This window comes from Equus caballus, chromosome 8 (genome assembly GCF_041296265.1).
Source record: "Equus caballus isolate H_3958 breed thoroughbred chromosome 8, TB-T2T, whole genome shotgun sequence".
Taxonomy (NCBI): Eukaryota; Metazoa; Chordata; class Mammalia; order Perissodactyla; family Equidae; genus Equus; species Equus caballus.
In genome coordinates, this window is record NC_091691.1 from 100,768,489 (window position 1) to 100,788,827 (window position 20,339).

At 41.5% G+C, this 20,339-nt stretch overlaps 1 long non-coding RNA gene across 1 annotated transcript; it reads left to right on the forward strand.

The window, feature by feature from the left end:
- The first annotated feature begins 6,599 nt into the window (after nucleotides 1–6,599).
- On the forward strand, nucleotides 6,600–7,975 carry LOC138915344 (uncharacterized). Its single transcript, XR_011421157.1, has 2 exons — nucleotides 6,600–6,983; nucleotides 7,697–7,975. It is a non-coding gene; the product is annotated as an uncharacterized lncRNA (long non-coding RNA).
- The last annotated feature ends 12,364 nt before the right edge of the window (nucleotides 7,976–20,339 follow it).

A 20,339-nucleotide genomic window follows, 5' to 3' on the forward strand; every position in this document is an offset into this window, starting at 1 on the left:
ACTGTTTCAGTACCTAATGGAGATGTTGTGTATAATGAAAGATTTCTAACGTATTGGCACCAATTCCCTCGAGAGTGGGGACCAGTCACAATGTCATTCAAGGTCATGAGAGAAGAATTTGGCAGTAGCCGATCCACAAGGCAAGAACTCAAACTCAGCAAACTTGTGTTCTTCTCCCAAGCCAGTCACTGACTTGCAATGTTTCCTTAGACAGGCTTTTCTCTCCTCTGAGTATTTTCTTTTCTATGAAATGGGATAATATTGATTGATTCATTTACCTCCCAAAGCTCCTATGAGACTATACTAGTCTAAAATTTATGTGTAAATGACTTTCTGCTAATTGGTGATAAGAGTAACTTTAGTAAAATGTGGGGTTATGACATAATCTTTTATGGGAAGAATTATCATGATCCTCATTTTTATTCTAAAAAGAAAATGAAACTTCGTATAGATTGCCGTGTTGGATTTGCATTTATATTGGTCTTTAAAAGTCATCATGGTAACTCCTACCTATAAATAAATAACATAGCTGTGTATTTAAGTACAATGCTTTGAATAAATAAGCACACAAGAAAGTCTGTTGAATGTCTGTTGAATAAAAATGGTAGTTCTTGATCATATGTTTTATTATCTTTTCCTAAAATATTATATTAGTTTTCCATTAACCATAATCTAAATCAGGTATGGGTGAGAATCCGGGTATAATCCAACTTGGGGCAAAATTCCTCCCCAGCTGTGGGCCTGTGAAACTAGAAAACAAGTTATCTGCTCTCAAAATACAACGGTACGGTGGACATTGGTACTGATTATATAGACGTTTTGGTTCAAAAGGGAGAAATGAAGGGGACCTAATGGAGTCACTGCTCCTAAGCAATTTCAAAGTGGGGAAACTCATCAGCTCCCAGGGTCTGGGATCAGTCCTCTACGGTTCATGGCTCTGCCTTCTGAATCATTTTTTCTTTCCTCATGAAACATAGCACTTATTTTCTGCTTCGTAGTTTTATGAGTCTGTTTCCTACCTGCTGAATTTTGGGGATCTGAGAGCCTACTTTCATTTTGTACTCTCTCTGTTCCTTTTGGACAAAGCTGGCAGTGTTTTTGCTAATATAAAATTCTCAGGAAGCTTGTGGATCACCCATATATGTCACAGAGACTCAATCTCTTAGACAAGAGGCTCATCCAAGGATTTTCTCACATAACTCCATCTCTATTTTTGGCTTTAGCTGAGACAGCTGTGGGACAAAGCCTTAAGCTTTCTAGATGTTCTCTGGTTTGATTGAAGGGATCTCTATGAGCCTTCCCTGTGACTGACTCCCCTGCCTTTGACCATCTTGAGGTGTGAGTGAGAGACTACATGCAGCCACACCTTCAGCTTTCCCTCAGGAGCACACTTTGCTGTTGAGGAATCTCATCATTTTAGTGTATTTTGCAATTTGGATAGGCTGAGAATTTCCCAAATCATCAAGACTTAGTTCCTTTTATTTAATAGTCCTTTCCTCAATTTATCTTCTTCTCCTTGCATTTTACTATAAGCAGCGAGGAGAAACCATGCTGCACCCTCAACACTTTGTTTGAAATCTCTTCAGCTAAATGCACAATTTCATAGTTCACAAGTTCCACTTGCCACCTAACTGCAGGACACAATTCCACTAAGCTTTTGGCCCCTATATGACCAGGATTTCCCTTCCTCCATTTTGCAATAACCTGCTGCTCACTTCCTTCTGAGCCCTCACAGACAGCAACCTCCAGTCTAGATTTCTGCAATCAATCTGTGGATCCTTGTTGGCCACAAGCTAAAAGTTCACGTTTCTACTAACAGCATTCCCAATGTGTTTAAGCTTCTTCCGTTTTGCTCCCAACTTTCTTCCAGCCTGCCCCCACCGTCCAATTCCAAAGCCACGTCCACATTGTTAGGTATTTTTGCAACAGCACCCCAGTTTCAAGCAAAGGTCTTAAGTTACCCTCTAAGTAGTCTGGGGGATATGAGTTCCTCTGTATCTATTTATCTAGCTATCCATCTATCTATCTATCTATCTATCTATATGTACATACATATATATATATCAATTGTGTATCTAGTCTTCTATTGGTTATGATTCTCTAGAATATATATATGAAATATATTTAAAAGTATATTTTATATATTAACATATTATATATTGTATATTATACTTCATATGTATATGGAATATATATACATAAGGGTATATATATATATATATATATATAAGGAATTGGCTTACATGATTGTGGGGGCCAGGCAATTCAGAATCTGCAGGGCAGGCCACCCAGCTGAAAACTCACAGAGGAGTCAACACCGCAGTCTTGAAAAGATTCCTTCTTCTCCAGAAAACCTCAGTCTTTGCCATTAAGGAATTCAACTGATTGGGTGAGTCCCACCACATTATCAAGGGTAACCTCCTTTACTTAAAGTTCACTGATTGAAGATGCTGACCACATCTAGTAAATACCTTCAGAGGACCTTCTAGGTTAGCATTGGAGTGAATAACTAGGGACTATAGCCTTGCTGACTTGGCAGCCCTCCTTTTTCCACCTAGCTTTCTTCATTCTGATTCTTAATATAACTCTACCTTTCCAAACCTTCTTTACCCCATGTTCCAGCCTTCGTTATCATGCTCCCCAAGAGGGAAACTTAGAGGAAAAGATCTAAGAGACATACGACTTACGGGGTGACCAAAAGAGGATTCAATGATGAAACATGGAGAATGAAATAGAGATACTGAAAGGAAGGAATAAGAGCAATGGGAACTGGAAACGAATATCTGACACAAAAGAGGGCAAACTAGAAAGAGTAGGGAAAGAAGAGAGAAGAGTTTTTTACTTAGTGTCATAATAGACTACATCAATATGAGTTTTTATTCTATAACTATGAGAAATGCGTTTTATTAAGTCAGTAATACTTGAGGATTAAAGAAAAATTAGAAAATTGTAGAAAAACAGAAACCTTAAAAAAATGTTTTCAGTCCCACAGCCCAAACACAACTGCTATAGACATGCTGGTGTATGTCTTTTCGTGGATTCTTAACATGATTATAATATTACATACAACATGTCATGGGGTCTTGTCCTGACCACAGATGGGCTGAAGGCTGAGGGGGACAGGAGACGTGACCCACAAAGGGTGCCCTGGAGACACCCCACCTCTTCAGCAGTAGGATATTGGTTTTATGCTAGTTCTAAATGCAGATTATATGTCTCTTTGAAGAACATCATGGAAAGAATGATTGTACAACTTTCAGCTATTCCTAGAAACACTTGGAGAGAGACAGGAAGAGGCTAACAACAACTACATTCCAAATAAATGTTGGGCTCCTGAATTTACGTAAGACTGCACTACCTGATCCTTGCAGCTTTCTCTTCCGGGCCATCTTCACTGCTTTATCAATCAATCTGTGTGCTGTTATCCCAGCTCCTCCTTATTTTATTTATTCAAGTCTTTCTGCTCAAATATGCATTGGGGCTAACTTGCCCACCTCCATTGTGTACTTCTTTCAAAATTTCTTTGATATATTAAGCTCATGTATTGTATCAGTTCATATGATGTTGGTGCCCAGTTGGGTGCCTCCGCATCATGGATTGTTTCCAGTGCTCAGTTCTCAGAGACAAAAACAAGGTGAGTTGCCGACCCTTCACATGTGGCCACAGTCGGTCCTGGGCCACGTCTGTCAATGATCCAGTTGGTTCTCAACCCCAGTCTTCTGCAAGATCGCGGCTCTCCCCTCCTTCTTCCTACACGCCCATCACCCACCACATATTCCTCCAGCCTTCAAATCTCAGCCTTTTCTCTGGAGGCAGCAAAAGAAATCACGTGGGGTCCCGCTGTCCTCTTAAACCAGAGCTTCCCCCATCTGCTGCCCTGATTCGGCTGTGTTGTAAAACTCTGTTGTCTTCATCTTCTACCAGACTCTAAACTCCCTGAGGTGGTTTGGAACATGACTTAGCTCACAGCAGGTGCTCAGTAAACACCCCTGAATAAACGACTCTAGGATAGAAACCTCAACACACCCTCATCATCTGTCTCTGTGTTGGGAGCAGATTTAGTAACTCTGAGTTAGGAGGCAGCCATTGCTTTTGATCCTGTTGTTCTCTTTCCAACAGAGCCAGGGCGTGGAGAGTGTGGAAGGGAGGCACACACCTCCAGCGCAGCATTTAAGGGAACATCAGAAATCTCAGCAAACTAAATAAAAATTTAATGCAATATTTTTTAATAACTAAAAATTAGTGTAAAATCCATCAACAAAATATGAAAAGGCATGATGAGGGGCTGGGCATGTGGCCAAGTGGTTACTTTTGGGAGCTCCACTTCCACGGCCCGGAGTTCTCTAGTTCAAATCCTACGTGCAGACCTACACACCACTCCTCAAGCCATGCTGTTGGGGTGTCCCATGTAGTGGAACTAGAATGACCTACAACTAGGATATACGACTATGTACTGGGGTTTTGGGGAGAAAAAAAAAAGAGGAAGATTGGCAACAGATATTAGCTAAGGACCAATCTTCCTCACCAAAAGAATACCTTTAAAAAAATTAAAAGGCATGATGTGTGTTACTGACTTTTTCTTTAGCCAATATAGCTCTGCAGGACTGTGCAACTGATCCTATCGTTATTTGTTGTCGTTAGTACCATCAAGTGGATTCCGACTCCTAGGACCCTGTGGACAGCAGAGCAGAAGGCTGCCGGTCTTTCTGTGCCATCCTCTCACGTTGCAGCACCATGTCAGACAAAGCGCTCCTGACATTCACAGGATCTTCAGGGCGAATTTTTTCAGAAGTGGGTGGCCAGGTCCTTCTTCCTAGTCTGTCCAGTCTGGAAGCTCCACTGACACCTGTCCCCCATGGGGGACCCTGCTGGTGTTTGAAATCCTGGTGACAGAGCTCTCAGCATGACAGCAACAGGCAGCCACCACAGTCTGACAACCGACAGATGGGGTGTGTCGTTCCCTGACTGGAAACAAACACCAGCTGTGGTGGCGAGAACATCGAGTCCTAACCACTAGACTACCAGTTCTGGCTCTATTTGTAATGTCGATAGGTTTTATCATTGATTTTTTTGCATAAGTTTTGATTTTTTTTAATTGCATCAAAATATAACTTATTTTTATGTCTGAATTTTTTGGAGCGCCCTTAGATCTTGTGCCTGAGGCAAGTGCTGCCATTGCCTCACCCTGGCCCCCACACGAGTCTCAAGATAATTCTTTGGCAATCAGGGGGCTTCTCAGCCCAACCCAGGGAGAGGCTGTCCACTCAGTGACTGGTGTGGAACAGGGACCTTTGTGGGGGCGTCATTGTTGGTCCTGACTTAGATGCTCTTTTATTTATATGTCTTTTTGGATATATCAGTGCACGATTGGGATAAAGATTATGTGAACCTCTGCTGATACTATCATATCACCCCAAATCCTTAATATATTCTTCACTCATACTGTATTTATTACATATTTGGTTAACTCACATTATTATAGAGAGGCCGAGCGTTCCGCGTTACTATAGAATATGCAATGTGTGGATCTACAAATGAGAGAGTCGTTTTGCATTTATACGTCATCATCATTCCAAAGTCCAGATAACATAATGCAATAAAACCCCCAGATGAATAAACTCTTTCCAAAGATGGCAAATGTCTTCAACATACCTAAACTGTCTTGCCACGGAAAGATATTTGATGAAACTTGCCAGGTTCTGCTGTTCTCTGAGACTAGAGTGGCCGTCGGAGGTGGGACGCCCAAGTGCAGCATAAAGAGCCAAGCCTAGATATTTAAGGACCGTGGTCAGAAAGGGGATATTAAAATTATGTGAAAAGGATATAAAAATGGGAGGCAAGGATGGATTAAAAGGCTGGTGTGATTGTTTTAGAAAAATATATAATTAGTACAAAAATTTAATATAAAAAAATTTTCAACAAATATCAAATGAGGTCTTTCCTTCATCATTAGCGTATTATGAACTCTTTAATCAAAGGTGCAGGATATGTTAGCAACGCTTGAGCGTGGGTGGTGTTTCAGTTTGCCAGGCATTTGGAATAAAACTTTGTCAAACTCTCAAGGTGACTTGGGAACAGAGAGATTTTTCAAAGCTCTGGGATAGCTGGTTGTTCCTTGTTGGGCAGAGTTTTGCTGCCGATTTAGATGGTCAGCCCACCTCGGGAGTCAGGCTGTGCCCCAAGACATCTGAGCGGCTGGGTAGAATAACCTCTGCTGTTTGCAGGGGGCAATCTTTCATCAGCTGATGCAGAGACCCCGTACTTCTCCCCGTTGTCACTTCTCTTAAATTTGGTGGGGGCTCGAGTGTGGATGAAGCATTTCTACACAGTCCACTTGTAGCAGGTGCCCACTTTGACAAGTGACCAGTTCCAGTGAAAGCTCCTCTTCAGATCTATTGCCTGGTCTCAGCTTCAATCCAAGTAGAGCAATTGTTGTGAATTAACTTTACACAGAGAGAGGTCTGGCCTTTGCCCTGGCTCCTGGCAGGTAACCCCTAAGCCCTTGGAATTTCCTGGGTGATGGGGCTCTTTGTGATTCATAGCCGCCCCGGGACCACACCTGGGTTTATGCTAATGAGGTGACCCACCTGGGGCTGGTCATGCTAGAAAGACAAACTACAGGATTGGGGGTGGTGCTTTGGGCCAGCTGCCCCCCTCTAGCGAGGGAAAGGGCTGGAGAGGGGATCACACAAGCAGAAAATAATTCAATCAGTCATGGCTACCTACTGAAAACCCAATAAAAACTCTGGCCAGCCGCTGGGGCCAGCTTCCTGGGTTGGCAACACTGAGCACATGGCCACGCATGATGCTCGGAGGGTGACTGGTCCCTGAGGATGAGGAAACCTTCATGTGTGGGACCCGCCTAGTCCCGGATCCCGCCCCATGCGTGCCTCCCTTTGGCCAGTCCTGATTTGCATCCTGTTGCTACAATGATGCTGTAATTGCATGAATACCTCAGGCAAACGGACGTATTCCTCAGCTCTGTGAGTCATTCTGGAGGGGTATCACACCTGAGGGAATCTATGGAAACCTCCAAATGTGTGGCCAGCTGGTCTGAGTGAGACAACACTGGGCACCCCAAACTTGAGCCTGTTGTCTGACGTGAGGGTGGTCCTGGCGGTCTGGTGGACAGTGCCCTTGACCCCCACCGGGACACGCCCAGGTGCAACTTGAAGCAGCATCTGCAGGAACCTATATGAGCAATGTCCATTAGCAAATTCACCAGGCGTCCCCTCAGATGGAGGTTCTAGAAGGGACCCCTTTAGAAACAACCCCGCTCCTTTTGGAAACCATGTTTGAGCAGCCCAAAAGGCTGCTTTGTTTTCTTAAAGAAAATTACCAGGAATGCGTGGTACTGTGAAATGTAGACTGGGTTTCTAATTGTTTCCTATTCTTATTGCTCCATCACACAATGCTTATGGTCCTATCAGCATAATTCTGTAATTTCTCAAAATATGAAATCTAGAATGCGTTTTAGAACTACTTTAGAATGTACCTGATCCATGAATATATATCTATTAACTTCACAAGCCCTCAAAATACGAAATGCATAATTTTGTCTGTTTTCTGTGAATTTTTATGCGATTTTCATTTGAAGGCTCTTTTATCCCCAGTACATGTGATCACTTGATCTCTATGAAAATGCTATGCATTGCAACAGGAAAGACAATGTTCTGATTGAGCCTGTTTTCCGCAGGAAGGTCCAGGGGTTCTCCTGTGGGTCTGGTGTGGAATTTCAGCCCTGCACCGGTCTTTGATTTGTTGTTGCATCCAGACATTGATTCCATTGTGAAGACCGTCAATTTCGTTTACTAAGAGTTTAGTTCCTGTGCTTCCTGAACAACTGATGCAACTGGAGCTTCAGGGCTTGCTTGACTTTCTCCATTTGATCTTGGCAGTGGCTTTTCTGCTGGTCCACCTACATCTGCACAATCTAAACCTAAACCTAAGTAAAATTGCTCATCATTTTTGGGTACTTTCTGGTTTCTCAGATCAAGTCATTTTTAATTGATTTTGACTGAATGTGTAAGAACCAGGTTTAATCTGCCAAGTGCCGGGCTGTCGCTCTGGAAGTTTGTGACAAGGAGCCCTCTGAGCCACCCACCTCCCGCCCAGCCCTTCCGCTGTACAGCCCCTGCCTCCACCGGGACAGGAAGCACGTCTTCAACCACAGGTCGAGGTCACCGCTATGCAGTGAATTTGGCTCATGATGTTAAATCACTGATAATGTACAAAAATGTGCATAGGTTTAGTACAAAAAGGGAAACAAAAGTATCAATATAGTAGGATTATAATTACATAAACATGCCAAAAATCCACACTCAGAAACAACTAGAGGAATACACAGTAAGACGTGAATGGTTGGCATGTTTGAGTGGCAGAATAAGTCATTTTCTCTACTTTGCAGAGCCTTAAATTCTCCCTAATAAAAATACTTTGTCATAGAGAATTTTTTAAAAGAACAAAACAAAACAAGCGCCATGCAGCTGTTGGCGGAGCAGTGTTACTCTCACATACAAAGAATCCTTGCTCCTCGAGAGCGTGCAGTCTTGGCTCACCAGAAGCCGGTCCCAGCCACCCCGGGCTCCCCATCCAGGACAGCTCTCCCTGCTCCACGGAAAGCGCCCGTCCCCTTGGGAGAAGAAGGCTGACTGCAACCTCCCTCCAGGATCCTCCGGTCACCACATCAACTCCCCAGGTCACTCCTCCCTTCCCTGCTCAGGAGGTAACTCTGGAAACACACATTTTGGTCTTGTTGCAAAGTGAGTGTGGCCAACATAGAGGAGAGGCTCCCCAGATGGACGCCCACTTTCAGATGCACTCCTGTACCCCTCCCACTGGCCCACATGACCCGACGTCTGCTGGTCTAGGGGTTGCCCACCCCTGGCCACGTGGGGGCAGTTCTGCGGCTCTGCAGTACAGTGAGATTTGGGGGACATCTCAGCATCTGCAGCCATGGGTGGCCCCCAGGAGAAACACCCCCCAGAGGGGAGATCAGGGAAAAGTCAAAAAGGCAATGCTGGCCATCTACTGCCTTCTGTAATATTATTTTGAATATTAAATAGAAGCTTAATTTGAAAACTGGAGTCAGAATTCTAAAGCACAAACCTCTATCCTTCCAAATCTAGGTAATGTTTATTAAACTGCAGCATTAAGTAAAATTCAAAACTGCCTTTGTATAAGAAAGCCCTTGCTCCAAGCAGAGTTGCAGGAAAAGCAAAGTCCATCCACAGAGAAACAGCATGTTAGTGTTAGAAGGGACCTTTAAGAGCAGTGAAGTTGTGAATTTTCCATGAGAACCCTGTGTCTGCCATGGAGCGCTGTGTCCAAGGCCAGGAAGACGGTCCAGCCTCTGAGACTGAAACCCAGGTCTCCTGACTCCCATGTTCCAGTGAGTGACATGACGGCTTCTGAAATCCCTCTCGTGCTACAGCTCCTCTCTCCTCTGTCTCAGACCACCCTCCCCTGTCCGCCGCTCCTCTGCCTGTTCTAGGCCTCCATCTGCCGAGCCTTTCCTCTTCCTAATTCCTAGTTGTGATTCCTCCCTCCTTACTGGACTGGTCTCCTCCGCCTCTTCCACTGTCCTCGGGTCCACTCAGGGCTGCTTCACCATAAACATGTTCCTGCGGCTCTTGCCATTTCCACCAGATTACTCTGTGCTTTGTTTGTTATGAACCACCAAATTCTCCAACGCTGTCTCTCCTGATGTCACTTCCTCATCACCAACTCACTACTTAACCTTTAGAATTTGCTTTCCTTCTCATATTCTATAAAAACTGCCTTCTAAAACGCCATTTCTGAATGCCAATTCTAACTGAATTTTCTCAGTTCACACCTGCCTTGTCCTTCTGCAATAGGCATCATGTCTAAGCAATGGCCCTTGAACTTTGACCTTTTCTGTGTCCTAAGTAGTCCCACACTCTCCCGTTTCTTCCTGTGCAGGATAGCTCTCCTCTTGCTCCTCACTGGGCCCTGTTTCTTTGCCTGATCTCTAAAGCTTTGCGTGCACTGATTCCCTCCTCTCTACACCCACCCTTGGTGATCCCAGCATCTCTGTTTCTATAATGTTTCCATCCTTAATAAAACACCATTCACTCTCAATGACCACTTACTGAATGCCAACAAGTGTGCTAAGCACCTCACATACATTTTCTTACTTAATTCTCTCAAAGACACTCTGAGATAGGAGCTGTTTTTCACTCCATTTTGCAGATCAGGAAACTGAGGCTTTTGTTAGAATAGAAGTTGTCCAGTCAACACGCAGCAGAATAAATATTCAAATGAGGTTTCTCTGACTCCAGGAGACGTAAGCCCACGGAGGGACGCTCAGTCTCCATGTCCACCCACAGAGGCTTTCTCTACGTTTGTCCGTCTCGGTCTCCCCCTTAGAATCTTAATTTATTCATTCATACAGCTCCATTCCCCCAGAGAAGTTCCTTTCTCCTTTTATCTCTATCCTCAGGAATACTGTCTTTTTCTGCTTCTCAAAATTGTACATATCCTTTAAATTAGTTAAGCATTGTCTTCATAAAAACTCCCTGATGCTGAAATTGGAAAATAATGGTCTCACCAGTGAATTCCTGCACTGTTCTGTACCGCTTTCCAGCATGGCTCTCGGTTTACCGAATGTGCATTGCTGGTTTACAGTCCTCACCTTCCCCCCCAAGCTATAAACTGTTTTGAAGGCATGACTTGTCTGCTGTGTTTTTAATTCCTTGTGGCATCTAGCATGCAGAGGGCACTCACGATTTTTTAAGTGAATGACTCAAGACAATGACAGTCAGAATTCTTCATTCTTCTCCAAGACCCTTTCTACTCTTGGAGAATCATATATAATTTAGTTTTATTACATTTTAAAGAGCATAAAATAAGCTTACACATAGATATAAACTAAACTAACCACACACACAGGATAATTATGAAGTCAATAAAGCATTCCGCAATCTCGGAAACACATGTCAATAACCCTGCAGAGGAGAAGCCGGCTCGTCACGCGAGCACAATCCGAGAGGCAGCTGATACGCCAGGCAAATGTGAGCAGGTTGTAATGTGATTTAGCTGTCTTAACCATGTTGAGTGATTACCTCCACAGATCAAGGAGTAGAATGGCGAAGAAAACAAAATGACTACTCTTAGGTTCGATTTCCATACATCTTCTGTGACGGTCGTGTGCTTCTGCGTGCGTTTCCTACAGCTCGCGATGAGCCAGTATGGCAGCGAGTCTAGCCTGTAGCTCTACTGTTAACACATACAATGGATTTATGTTTCCTCAGCATGCGCCCTTACTCGGAAACTATAAACTTCGATATCACAAACAATAGTGATGCTAAGAATAATCACAAAATTTGTATCAGAAATATCTTACCATGATGGAGAAGTGGAAAATGTATAAGCCTAGGAGTTTAAATACCAAGTCCCTAACCCAATAAAAGTTGTTCCATTCACCTTTCCACCTCCACATTAGGACAGTGCCTGGAATATGACAGGTCACACGAGTCTGAGCCATTAACATTAGTGAATTAAGGAAGAGGAGCTTTCTCTGGAGATGGCTTCAGTCAGATGGGTGAGCCTGCTGATGTGCGAGTCTGTGCAGCGAGCACGTCCACGGTGAGATGTGGGCGCCAGGACAACATCGCAGGAATCATAACAACATCAAATTTTAATTTCAGGGTTGGAAAAACATATTTTATAAGAAGCTGTGAGTAAACAGTTGGAGAATATGGTACAAATAAAGAAAATTAAAAGTCAAATGTTAAAATGATGTTGAGGACCAATTTGCTACTGAATGAATTCAGTGAACCAAAAAGCAATATGGTTACTTTATTATTTTAATAAATCAAAGCACCAATTTGGACAGGGCATATGCACATTCAAAAGTGAATAAGAGGTGGTTCTTTTCCTAGAATTTCTCTCAACACATTGGTAGAGAAAATAAAATTCTACCTAGCACTGTATCTGTACCATCACTGTAGTTCCCACTGCCAATTCTAGTAGGAAGTGTGCTGTATTGTATTTTGACAATTTTTGTTTCAATTTCTAACATGTAACTGAGTAGTATGTAATGAGTCTATATGGAGTGTTTTTAAAACATACTCTTGTCTAATCATCTAGTTTTTGTAAAAATCCAATAGCCATTAGAGCAGGCAAACTTGTGGTGAGACCAATATTCAAAATCTTTACTATGATCTTGAAGTCAAGCAATTGTGTACACAGACAAGGATGTAGCTGTTAGTTTGTCTTCATAATGGAATATCTAGCAAAATATAACTTTCGGTGGAGAATATTACACATACCTTAAGAAAAAATTTATCCAAATGGATACTTCATCTGTACTGCAAAATGTGAAAGGATTTTTCCTGTGAAAGGATTCATGTGAACACTGATTTTTTAAAGCTCAGATATGAGAAATTTAGGATAAAAGGAAAACCAGAAGAAAAGAACGGAAAAAAAGAAGAGAGGGGGAGAGGAAGGAAGGAAGGGAAGAAGAGGAAGAAAAAGGGAAGAATACTCACAGGATGAAACTTGTCCTGAGAGCTACCTGGCACCTTTGAATGCTTGATTTAGATTACCCAAGAGTTTTTAAAGACAGATCAGACAAACTGATTTCTTTTTTCTAAATAATACGAAGAAAAAGCAATTAAACTGATCAATGTTTCTTGTAGCATCTCTGAGACTGTCTAAACAACGCTGGAACAAAGGCCAGCTCTGAAGAGTTTGCCAATTCACAAGGCTGTCGTCTCGGAGTTTCCTTTTCCATAGTGTTCTCTCATCACGTCAGTGTTCCAATCCTTGCCCCTTAATTTAGGAGCCGTCATAAATATCAAAGTATGTTAAATGCAGAATAAGCAGCACGCTGTTTTAGGAAAGGATTTCTGTGTTTGAGAGTCTTAACTCAAGATTCAGATTCTGTTATCAAAATGGACTCTGGGCCACCATCTCCACCAAACAGTGTCCCAGAGAAGTGGGACTTCTACAGGTGACAAGTGGCCTGTTGGACGGACCTCCGCCTTAATGTGGTCCTTCCAGTGGAGGACATGCCCGCACTTGGCTCCTTCAGGATGACATTCTGTCCCCCTAAGACAGACTGTGTGTGTCATCCAGCTGGTGGAAGGAGTAGACAGGACGGTGCAGGGAGGACACTGAGCTCGACTGTCTGTCTCTGTCTTCTGGGACCCGTGTGACCTTCAGGATTGCACTGGGTTTTACATTCTCCTCACAGAAGATAGAACGGTGACAGAGTAGATTGCGACATGTTTGGGAAACGTGCTCTAAAGAAGCAGCCCACAATCAGGATGTCCTCAAAACACCACAAATATGATTCTCACTCTCCCAGAAAAATGTCAGCTGAGTGAAGAGTGGTTATCACATAGTATTTGTTCATAGAAAGTAAAGCCATCCTTTCTCTTGACCTCCACCTTCATTCCCCGCACCCAATTCTGTCCGGTTTTGATTCCTTTTGGAAGATGTGGAGGATTGTAAATTCACAGGCACACCTAAAAACGTGCAGTTGTATTTATGCAGTTGGATGCTTTGCCATTCTAAGCAAAGAGATGCGGTAGCGGGAAGACCTTAAAACCATAAAAGAGACAATATCAGGAAAAGCTCATGACTTTTCCCGAACGGTGGCCCCTGCATGGTGGTGTTACCTGTACATGAAAAATCAAAGTTCATTTCAGGCCTTGTGACTCGCAAATGCCTTTACTCACCAGACCTCTCAAACTGACAAATTTGTAAGAACAGCTTGATGAAAACCATGCTAGCTCCTATTGCTGTACTGGAATTTTTTCCATCTTTTCATCAATAAAAATCTCAGTGCCACTGAGGCACATCTTTGGGAATACCTTCCATAGTTGCTTCAATATGATTTTCTAGAAGTGGAATTCTGGGTCAAATGTCATAAACCTGAGTTGCCCGTTAGGGTGATCATTAGCCACATGGGGTCATCTAAATCTAAATTAATTAAAATTAAATGATAGTGAACTTCAGTTCCCAGTAACACCAGGTGCATTTCGGTGCTGAAGGTTCTGTCACTGCTCTAGACTCCGTAGGTTTTCACACATATTGTCCTCCAGGGTGGCATCTCATCAGGTGAGTTTGCCCTGCTGGAACACTGGGCAATGTCTGGAGGCATTTTTGATTGTCAAAACTAGGGCAGGGGTTGCTGCTGGCATGTAGGTGGGGCCAGGGGTGCTGCCTAGTGCACAGGACAGCCCCCAACTGCAAAAGATTATCCAACCCACAACGTTGACAGTGCCGAGGTTGGAAAACCCTGTCCTCAGAAGTGTGGTCTTCATAGCCTCCACCAATGTGTAAAACCGTGATAGTGTTTTACCACTAAGATCACTTGGGCTTTTCAAAACGTTATTCCTCTATTACCAGCATCCTTCTATTTCTACACATTATTCTATTCGCAGTTTACCATGAATCAATAATAATGGATGTTCGATTTTATTAGCTTCTATTGAGATGGTCACAGGGGTTTTCAATCCAAACTTTTGAAATGAAAATCACATTAATCAATCTCTTCATTTTGGAAAAACCCTGACATAAAATGTGAAATAAAAATGGATCCTGAAATAAAATGGATCATAGTATATATTTGACCTAATGTACTACAGGATTTTTATCTTCTGTTTAATTTTTGCAGTCCATGACTGAAGTTGGTCTAGGCATTCCTTTTGTGTGTGTGTTTTGTCAGATTTTGCAATCTGGGTTATGTCGGCTTTATAAAATGAATTAGGACAAAGATACTCATATTTTGTCTTCTCTGGAAAAAAGAGAAAGGGAAAGATGTGCTTCTTGAAAGTTTAAAATAGTTGCCTGTATAGATGTCCAGTAAAACATTCCAGGATGAAACATGTCACCTAGCCATCGCAGCCACAGGCCTGACATCAGTGCTGGGGCTGTGTCTCCGGACACCCAGGAGCGAGCACGTCCCATGGGCCACAGAGAGGAGCATCACCCTCACCTTCTCCGCTTTTTGGTCAGTGAGAACACTGCTCATGAGGGAGAGAACTCCAGCAGTTTGACATCCTCTTCCTATTTCTTTTCTCTCTGGCCCTAATGTTGGGTTGCACATCCCCACCCTGCTTGGGTTGGTGAAACTTACCCCATGCACTGCTGACCCGCCAATGTATCCCCTGGCGGGTGGGAATCCACGCTCTCTCTTCAGCATGTGTCCTCTCATCAGTATTCAGATGGAAAGTTGCAATGGGCAGACCCATCACCCTTCTAGCCTGGAAGACGGCCTTTATTGAAGCCTAATTTGGTTCTCCTTCTTTGTGTTCTAATGCACTTCATTGCATTCTTTTTTTTCTATTATCTACATGGCAATTTTTATTCCTTTTTTCCTCATATTAGTCCCACATTATTGATTTCTTTTTCTTTGAACTCCAGTACTACTTATAGCCTTTACCACTCAGACAGTCACTGAAGTGAAAGGAATGTATAATCCAAACCCTTCATATTACAAACGAGGAAATTGATGGTTCAGAGTGGTTTGTTGTTTGCTTAAGAGAACAAAACCTGTCTAGCATCACTCACGCCTCTGACAATCCAGCTCACTGTTGCTTCTGAAAGGTGCAGTTTTCATGTTGGTACTTAAGCTCGTATTAGTTTTATCATTTTGTGATGTTCGACAATGATATATTCACATCCAGATGCAACGTTATAGCTTAAATATAATATATGCAGAAATACGTAGTTTCAATATAACATGTACGGTTCTGTGAAGTAGGCAGGCAGATATCTTAATGATAAGGAAAAAAAAGCTCTGAGAGTTTACTGTGTCCAGAGTCAAACAATTCCACGTGAAGGAAGTGCTGTCACACCCATGTCTCCTGCTCCCAATCCTCATTTCCAAGGTCTGGGCATGGCAGACAGCAACCCTGAAAGTCAGTCCCCATTCTGTCTATTCCGCTTTCTTCTATGATCCCCCAATGATGATATACATATGAAGCAATTTCTAAAAATACGTGAATGAGTAGTCAAGAGTCTTAATCTGAATTGACCTATTACTTTTTTTTTTTAGGAAGATTAGCCCAGAGCTAACATTTGCTGCCAATTCTCCTCTTTTTGCTGAGGAAGATTGACCCTGAGTTATCATCCATGCCCATTTTCCTCCACTTAATATGTGGGACACCTGCCACAGCATGGCTTGACAAGCGGTGCCATGTCCGCACCCAGGATCTGAACCACGACCCCCAGGCCACCAAAGTGGAATGTGCGAACTTAACCGCTGCACCACCAGGCTGGCCCCGATGCCTGTTACTTTTGAAGGAAATTCTATATCTTTGTTTTTCCCCATCCTTTTCTCCATCAGCATGCACTGTATTTCTCTGTTTTTGTGATTTTCAGTTCTGTTATTGGAAATACTCTAATGTACAGTGTCCAAATCACTTTTCAGCAACTACCTATGTTTCTATGGGGAAATGGTGGCACCAGAAGATAACGATAAGAAAAAGGACAACTTGTTTAGTTTTCATAGATGACAAGTAATCACTACCAATGTCCAAGGCCTGAGGGTGGTCTTCCTTGTTATGTGGGAAAACAATTCAGGAGGCAACAGGAAAGGAGAGAGAGATCTCAGGTTAGAGAAGTATCGGGTCGGTGGGGGTGGACGGTCACGTGATGCTTCAGAACCTGTATTCCTCCAGCCACTGATGAAATGACATGGAGATAAGGTATCCTCTAATCCAGACCATAGTCGATAGGGCATAAACATATGTTTATTGTTGTTTCAGGGGAAGAGATGGCTGTTACAACTTACTTTCTCAGTACAGTCAACTCAGTAGGATCTTGAAATGACTTATACCTATGCGAAATTAGACAATTGGACATGAATAAAAAGTCCAAGATTCCGTTCAGAGGTCCAAAATACGTATTTTTCATTATTTCTTGCATATTTTCTTTCCATGACTGGTCAAGCACACTCTAATGCATCTTCTTTGCCTCACATCCTTTGTCTCTCCTTAATGAACAAAGCAAGAGATCATAAGGCTTGAGGCAAACATTTGAGTTCCTTAGCAGGCACACGTAAAAGTACGTACATAGTCTGGCCCATGAACCTCTTTCCAGCCGAATTCTGACCCCTATCCTGAACAGACATACTCAATTATACTCAGCTCTTGAATTCTAGTAACCTTTCTCCATGTTTAAGAGTGGGAAGGGTAAATGGAACTAAATGGAAGTAATGTTTCTACATTTCACTTGACATGAATTAGACTGTGAAAACTCACATGTATATATTATAACACCAGAGCAACAAGAAGAAAAACATACAAAGCAATACTAACAAAAACTTTAAATAAATCAAAATGAAATCCTTAAAATGGCCAATAACCCACAAAGAGAGGAAAAGAAGAATAAGTAACAGACAAAACATAAAATAATAAAGTGGTAGACTTAAGCCCTAACATATCAATTATTACTTTAAATGTAAATGGTCTAAACACACCAATTAAAATGAAGGGATTGGCAAATTAGGTTAAAAAAGTATATTCCAGCTATGTACATCTTCCAAAAAACTCACTTCAAATTCAGCATTACAAGCATGTTGAAAGTGAAAGGACAGAAAAGGAAGCATCACACAAACAATGACAACAACAACAAAAAAGCAGGAGTGGCTTTATTAATATCAAATAAAGTAGGCCTTGGAGTAAATAAAGTTACTAGAGATAAAGAAAGACCTTACATAATGATAGAAGGATCTATCCACCAGAAAGACGCAATGGACACAGTGATCCTAAATGTATCCACAACAACCAACACAACCTCAAAAGACATGAAGCAGAAATGATAGACTTGAAATGGGAAGAGACAAATCCACTATTATTTTTGGGGACTTCAATACTCTCTGCCCCCCACAGGAAAGTAATAGAACTATTAGACACAAAATCAGCAAGGATATAGAAAAACAGAACAATACAGCATCAACAGGATCTAATTGCATATATAGAACATTCAACAATAACTCAGTTTTTGTCAAGCACTCCTGGAAGATTCACCAAGATTGACCATACCCTGGGCCAAAATAAAACCTCAGTCAATATGAGAGATCCAAAACCATACTAAGTTCTCTGACCATAATGGAATCAAATTAAAAATCAATAACAGAAAGACAACAGGAAAATCTTAAAAACTTGGAAATTAATCATATACTTCTAAATAATCAATGGATCTAAGACGATGTCACAAAGCAAGTAAAAAAAAACAGAACTAAATAAAGATAAAAATAAAGCATATCAAAATAGGTGGGATGCAGCTAAAGCAGTGCTGAAGGGGAAATTTATAGCACTATACATTACAGAAAGGAAAAGGAGGAAAGGTCTCAAATCAATAAGTTCCACCTCAAGAAACTAGGACAAAAGTTGAGTAAAATAAATTCCAAGCCAGCAGAAGTAAGGAAATAATAAAGACAAAAACAGAAACCAACAAATTTAAAATAGAAAAATAGTAAAGAAAACAAAACAAAATCTGATGATTTGAAAAAGTCAATAAAATTCATAAGCCTTTAAGAAGACTAATGAAAATACAAGAGAGAAAATGCAAATCACCAATATCAGGAATGAAACAGAGGATATCATTACAGATGCTGCACATATGAAAAGAACAATAAGGGCATATTACGAGCACTTAAGACTCATGACTTCAACAAAGTAGAAGAAACAGACTAATTCTGTGAAAACCACAAGCTGTCAAACTCATTCAAGATAAGACAGATAATCTGAATAATCTGATAAGCATTGCATAAGTTGAATTCCTACTTTAAAACCTCCCCAAGAAGAATTATCTGGATGCAAGTAGCTTTATTGGAGAATGCTACCAAACATTTTAAAAAAATAACTAACAAGTTTATGCAATGGCTTCCAGAAATTAGAGGTGAAAAGAACCCTTCTCAACACATTTTATGAATACACTGATACCAATGCCCTGACACCAAAACCAGACAAAATGACACAAAAAAAGAAAACTACAGATCCCTATCACTCATGAACTTAGAACTTAGACGCAACAATCCTCAACAAAATATCAGGAAATCAGATCCAACGATGTATAAAAAGAATTATATACCATGACCAAGTGAGATTGATTCCAGGTATTCAATATTGAAAATCAATCCATGTAATGCACCATTATCAACAGACTAAAGAAAAATCATGTGATTAATCATATCAATTGAGGCAGGAAAAGCACTTGACAAAAATTCCCACTCATTCATGATAAAAATCTTCAGTAATTTTGGAATAGATGGGAACTAACTAAATTTAAAACTTCTGAATTGTTTATTTCTGGAATTTTCCACTTAATATTGTCAGACAGCAATTGACCACAGGTAACTGGAACCATGGAAAGTGAAACTGCAGGTAAGGGGGGACTACTGTTAATACTTAGAGAAAAAGTTAGTAAGAGACGTACAGGATGTGTAAGCTAAAAATTCAATATGTTTATGAAATAAATCAAAGATCTGAATAAATGCAGAGATATATTTTCTTGGATTGGAAGACCTAACATAGTAAAGATGTTAATCTTCCGTAAATTGATCTGTATGTTTAATACAGTTTATGTTAAAATCTGAGCAAGATTTTTACAAACATAGGTAAGCTTCTTCTAAAATTTGTGCGAAAAGACATAGGCCCTAGAAGAATGAAAATGATCTCTATAAAGAAGCATAAAGAGCAGGAAATCGTTCAACTTGACATTCAGGCTTACTCTATAGCTAGAATAATTTGACCGTGTGATATTGGTTTTGGCATTGATATTGTGATATTGGGATACACACGTAGATCAATGAAATAGAATAGAGAGCAAAGAAACAGACCCACACGAATATGCCCAATTAATTATTGACAAAGGTGGAAAAGCAGTCAGTCTGATGGAAGAAGGACAGCCTTTCTAATGTACGACATTGGAGCAATTGAACATCCACAGCCAAAAACAAACCTCAACTCACACTTCACACCTTATACAAAAATTAACTCAAAATGGATCATGAGGCTTAAATGTAAAACTATAATGAAATATAAAACTATATCCCAGTAGAGGGATGGAGAAGAGATCATGGTTGTGGGTTAGGTCTGGGGGTGGGGCTGCAGAGATGGAGATGGCTGTGGCTATACAAGGGTGTCAGGAGGCCCTGGGGTGGTAGATGCCCCACATCTGGACCGTATCAGAGTCAGTATCCTGGCTTGAGATTGGGCTGTAGTTATGCTAGATGCTACCACTGGGGGAGCCAGGCAAAGGGCACTCGAGATCTTTCTGTGTTGTTTCTCACAACTGCCTGTGAATCTACAACGACCTCAAAATAAAAAGTTTAATTAAAAAAATTCTAATGAAAGACT